The following is a 6000-nucleotide window of genomic DNA, read 5'->3' as shown; positions in this document are numbered from 1 at the left end:
ACTATACTGATTTTTTAAGAAACTAGCCAAGAGTATTTTCATGGAATAATGAATGCCTTATGAAAGGTATAAGCTGAATAATGTTATCTCAGGATTAAAAACTTAATCAGACAAATTCTTTGAGTACACCCGATGCTGCACAGGAAAGAGAAGGGGAGGGTTTGGGACATCCTCTTCCATATTGGATGAACCCACGCAGGGGAAGGTAATTCCCCTTGGCATGAAGAGGGCAGGAAGGACTCCTGTAAGTACCTTGGGAACTGTGCTAGGGAAAAGCCAGAAGGCCACATGAATATTGCACTCAGAGGCAGACAACAGTGATGGGTGTGAATTCCCCCCACCTGCTCTGTCCTGCTCGGAATCAGTAGGGTGGGTGCCGTACCATGGTTGGGTGCTGCTAGCTTATATGGTCAACCATTCAGGGTCCTTCCAAGGGATGCTCATGGATTTACTCATGAAGGCTGACTCAACCTCTCTCCTGCAGCAGGGCCTTGGGAGAAGCAATTCAGTGCTCAGAGGTCCTGGGTTGGACTCCTTGGCTGCTGCTCCTGCCGTGATTCCCTCTCCCCACCCTGTTGACCATCTCGTCCTTTGAAGACAAAGTGTTGTCACTTAACACTACCCCCCCCCCCCCCCCAATGCCTTTGAACTGGTCTCATTGCTAAAGCCATCCTGCTAACGGTATTTCTCTCCCTTGTGCTCAGACGGTCCTTGCTGCCTCTCGAAACAGCAGGTCATGCAATATAGGGCTTCAACTGCAAGTGCAAGCGTGTTACGAGTGGAGAATCGTGACTGTCTCCAGAGGCCCTGGCATTGCTCAATCCCCCATCGTCGCTGCAGCCCTGTTACCATTAAAATGCTGCAGGGACCCATTCCCACCAGCCTCAGCATGGGCTCCCAGGGGAAACACGGAGCACAGACACAGCGGAAACCTGCTAAAGCTGGTGCACACCTTTCTGAGCTGGTCTACAAAACTCTCCAGCTGCTTGGGGAGAGGCTGGTTTACATCTGACAAGAGCGAGAAAAGGTCATGTTTTGTGTCTGATGCACTTTGCATATTTCTGCACCTCTTAGACAGCAGCAAGCCAATGTGAGTCTCAATTATGAGTCTGTTGAAAAGGGATTTGAATGCTTTTCTCATATAATAACAACAGAGAGTGGTGTCATGGCAAAAGCATATACAGAGAGACTGCCATTTCCCAACTTTTCTTTGCAGAAAGACAATGCCAGAAATCACTGACATTTATGCTGCAGAGTCTGGTGAAATGGATAAAGTACTTATGCAAATAGGAGCGTATAGATAAACAGATAGATAGACAGACAGATGTGTATGCATATGTGCATGTATAATCATGAACAGCATGTATCTAACAGCTCAGTGCTATGAGATGGTATGAGAATGGCAAGGGGGGGTTTGAGGGTCGAGGGGAGAGGAGACATGGGAAGAGGTGCAGCAACCTCCCGTGACTTTGGGGGTGGGATGCGCAGAGGGTACCTGGCCGTCAGGGACATCTCCAACAGCATGTCCAGGCACGACGGGAACAACGCTGCCGGGCAGTGTCGGTCGCTGAGCAAGGGCAGCCTCACCCGAGAGCTGCATCCCGCTGTCACTGATGTCCCCCCTCCCTGGTGAGCCCCCGCTGGAGCCGCTGGCAGAGACCAGGGCTGCTCCTGCCATTCAAAGGCACCGCGAGAGGAGCACGGCCTTGGGCTTGTGCGAAGTGCGGGTTGTACAACGTGGCAACAGCCTCCTGCCGCAGCTGCTGCAGCCATACCGTGGTGCACGCAACCCTGCCCGTGTCTATAAGAGTCTCCTAAAGACAAAGAAAACCAGGTGCTTTCTGACCGTAACCCAACTTCAATTTCTAATCAACTGCAGTTTGTTGATGATACGCAGCTTCGTGCGCTTGAGTAAACCCAAATTCTGCAGCAGTGAAACTCCAGTTATTACCGTTATGGGCCTTGACACAGTCTGCAGAAATGCAACATTATGACCAAGATTGGTGCAAGTAAATATGGTAGAGAAAATAAATCACGCTATTTCTACCCCTGCTAAAACATGGAAATAACCAACCGTGCAAAGCTGTCTTGCATGGGCTACATTTTGCCCTCAGCTTCTCCTCTCTGCATTTTACAGGTCTGTGCTCTCTAGCACCTCCTAAAATAAGGGTGATTGATAGTCTCAAATACTTACTCAGGCAAACGGTACCTGGGTCTAAGCTTATCCTTAAGGGGAGATAGATACCTACAGATACCAACTGCATTGCTTGCAAGGGTTTGCTTTTGTGGATGTTTAAGTCAGGTATAAAATCTATATGAATGTGTACGCCATAGAAAGGGAAAACAAGAAGTTTAGCTGAGCAGTTACTTCTGAAATCCTAAAAATTTTCTGCTGGGAAGAAAAAAAGAAGCCCACAGGTAAGGGCATGTTGCATCCCAGAAAGCTGAAAGACCACAAAACTCCCCAGAAGATGCCTTCCCTGGGGCAGACTCCGTGGCACAGAGGATAAAAGCTGTCGCACAACACATGGCTCCGGGAGGGGAGGGCGATCTCCAGTGTCCCTGCGCTCCCGCTCCGGAGCGGACGGGAGGGGATGGCCCACCCTCCTGCCACCTGGGACACAGCACAAGGGCCGGCAGGGTCTGCGCTCTGCCCGTCTGCAGCCCCCACCTAGGGACATTCAGTCTTTCTTGTTTGTTTGCAGCCAGGTTTCTGCACCTCAGCATCCCTGCGTAGGGACATTTAGTCTTTCTTGCGTGTTTGCAGCCAGGTTTCTGCACCTCAGCATCCCTGCGTAGGGACATTTAGTCTTTCTTGCGTGTTTGCAGCCAGGTTTCTGCACCTCAGCATCCCTGCGTAGGGACATTTAGTCTTTCTTGCTTATTTGCACCAGATTTGTGCACCTCAGCATCCCCACGTAGGGACATTTAGTCTTTCTTGCTTATTTGCACCAGATTTGTGCACCTCAGCATCCCCACGTAGGGACATTTAGTCTTTCTTGCTTGTTTGCAGCCAGGTTTCTGCACCTCAGCATCCCCACGTAGGGACATTTAGTCTTTCTTGCTTGTTTGCAGCCAGGTTTCTGCACCTCAGCATCCCCACGTAGGGACATTTAGTCTTCTTGCTTGTTTGCAGTCAGATTTCTGCACCTCAGCATCCCCACGTAGGGATATTTAGTCTTTCTTGCTTGTTTGCAGCCAGGTTTCTGCACCTCAGCATCCCCACGTAGGGACATTTAGTCTTCTTGCTTGTTTGCAGTCAGATTTCTGCACCTCAGCATCCCCACGTAGGGATATTTAGTCTTTCTTGCTTGTTTGCAGCCAGGTTTCTGCACCTCAGCATCCCCACGTAGGGACATTTAGTCTTTCTTGCTTATTTGCACCAGATTTCTGCACCTCAGCATCCCCACGTAGGGACATTTAGTCTTTCTTGCTTGTTTGCAGCCAGATTTCTGCACCCCAGCATCCCCATGTAGGTGTGTGTATGCTCGTTACCACAGTGCCTGAGTGGCTCAGTCCTTGGGTATTGATCCCCCCAGCTCCTGCAGTAGGGAATTACTAGTCTCCCCTCCGACTCCCCTTTCCAGGGGAGCTGTAGGCCCCTTGGAGCAGAGCATGGACTTCCATCTGGTCTCTATAGACCAAAGACCGGTGCGTTTGCTGGTGGGCCAGTTTTCCATGCAGTAAAACGTGCACATACTCACTCCTGGCAGCGTAAGCCAAGCTCTCAGGGGTGGCCACACTGGGTCAGATGGGTGGTCCCTCCATCCTGGCACCCTGCGTTTGCCAGCATCCGCATCCGAGGCAGTGAACAGAAACTGCTCTTTTCTGCCTCAAAGTCTTCGGGCTTGGATCTACTTGAATTTAAGAGAGAAGTTTCATTTCCTACAGTTTATGCCTCCTGTCATTACCTCATATAAAAAAAGAAAGTGGTTTATATTGCTGTGTAGAAGTCTACATGTTTTTCATGAGAGTACCTTATGCAGCATGGCAAAAGGCAATCTTTCCTCTGGAAACTCATACTGAGCTCACAAAGGAAAAAACCCAAATATCTGTGAGGAAAGCCAGCTTGCTTATCTACTGTTCGTCTTCAAGCAGCTTGCAGCCTTCAGTGCATTCACTCTCCATCAGAAACTTTAGCACTGGTTTTCTTAGTTTGTAGGCTTTCCAAGAGCTTTTTTCTTTGGCAGTCAAGAAGTGTTGCAAAGGAGCACTCTCTTCCCCAGCTTGTCATATTTACAAATCTCTCTGAAATGAAATGCCTTCACACAGACTTTGTTGATACAGCAGAGAGCAGTATTTAAAACATCCATGAAACTCATTTGCTTGGCACAAAGAGTCTCCTGGTGGATATTGCAAGAGTACTACTTGGGTTTTGGGTTTAAAACATATCCAGTAAAGCAACTGAGTCATTTTTGCTAATCATGCTGGGTATCCCATCTACGCAATTCCCATCTGTCTAATTTAGATCAATCAAATAATATTACTGGCTGTCATGCCTTTGAGAGATTTTGTCCATTCTTCAAACATGTCGGAGCCTGCGGTCAGAGTGCCGAGCAATGGGAGACACAACAGCTCTTCCGTCGTACCAGAGTTTTCAGTCTCACACTGAAGAATACACAGGTCTGCACCTAGTAGCATCACAATTGTTATAAATTATGAATAGTGCTTATGCACAGCCAAGAAATCTCTGATTTGTGCTGACAGACCACTCGACATCATTGTATTACTAGTGTACGTGCAAGTGTAGTACCAGTCACTTACCAGGCTTGTGGGAAGGGCAGCTGAGAAGCACTAACACTGAGAATTTCTACTTCACTGCTTGAAAACTTCATCATCTGCAAAAATATTTTTGCTTTTGTGGTAGTAAAATGACTATTATATGCAATACCCACATATAATATTTCCAGATATGGTATCAGTAGAGCTCGATCCTGTCTTTTTTGGCTTATTTCTCAGACTTAAGGCTTTTGGTTGCTCATTTTTCCTATACAGGCAGGTTGCAAAGCAGATCTGATAGGACAGTGTGCTGGTTTTGGCTGGGATAGAGTTAATTTTCTTCATAGTAGCCTGTATGGGGCTGTGGTTTGGATTTGTGCTGAAGACAGCGTTGATAACACAGGGATATTTTCGTCCCTGCTGAGCAGTGCTCACACAGAGCCAAGGGCTGTTCTGCTCCCCCCACCCCCAAGCGAAGAGACTGGGGGACACAAAGAATTTGGAGGGGACACAGCCGGGACAGCTGACCCCGACTGACCCCAGGGATATTCCAGACCATAGGACGTCATGATCAGTGGGTAAAGCTGGGGGAAGAAGGAAGGGGTGGATGTTCGGAGCAATGGCGTTTGTCTTCCCAAGTCCCCGTTACGCGTGCTGGAGCCCTGCTGTCCTGGAGATGGCTGAACACCTGCCTGCCATGGGAAGTGGGGAATGAATTCCTCGGTTTGCTTTGCTTGCGTGCGTGGCTTTTGCTTTCCCTATTAAACTGTCTTTATCTCAATCCATGAGTTTTCTCACTTTTTACCCTTCCGATTCTCTCCCCATCCCAGTGTGGGGGGCTGTGAGTCAGCGGCTGCGTGGGGCTGAGTTACTGGCTAGAGTTAAACCACAACAGTTCAGACACACGTCAGCATGGATTTGGGAAAATTGCTGCTTTTCACTGCAGCGGTAATATTAGGTGCAATGTAATGGTCTGGAACTGCTCCCTTCTTCCAACAGGCACCAGCTTACTGAGGCAGGGTGAATCACTTCCTTCTCACGTCAGCTTTGTATTTTTAAGCTGATCCCCCTCAGTTTTTGAAGATTATCCTAACTAGCAATTACAGTACCATTTACATAAGTCTGATGCAGGGCTATTAGAAAAAAGATCACAGGCAAACCCCTGGCTTGTTTCTGCTGGGCTCTTTGCTCCACACTGCTTTCTGCCTCCCGAGTTCAAGACGTGGCCAGCAAAGACGCAGCCGGTGCCATTCGCCCCTGTCCTCCTTGGCAGCCTGCAGC

The sequence above is a fragment of the Accipiter gentilis genome, chromosome 31 (genome assembly GCF_929443795.1).
Source record: "Accipiter gentilis chromosome 31, bAccGen1.1, whole genome shotgun sequence".
Lineage (NCBI taxonomy): Eukaryota > Metazoa > Chordata > Aves > Accipitriformes > Accipitridae > Astur > Astur gentilis.
The sequence above is the reverse complement of the archived record's forward strand: the minus strand, read 5'-3'. Positions refer to the sequence as shown.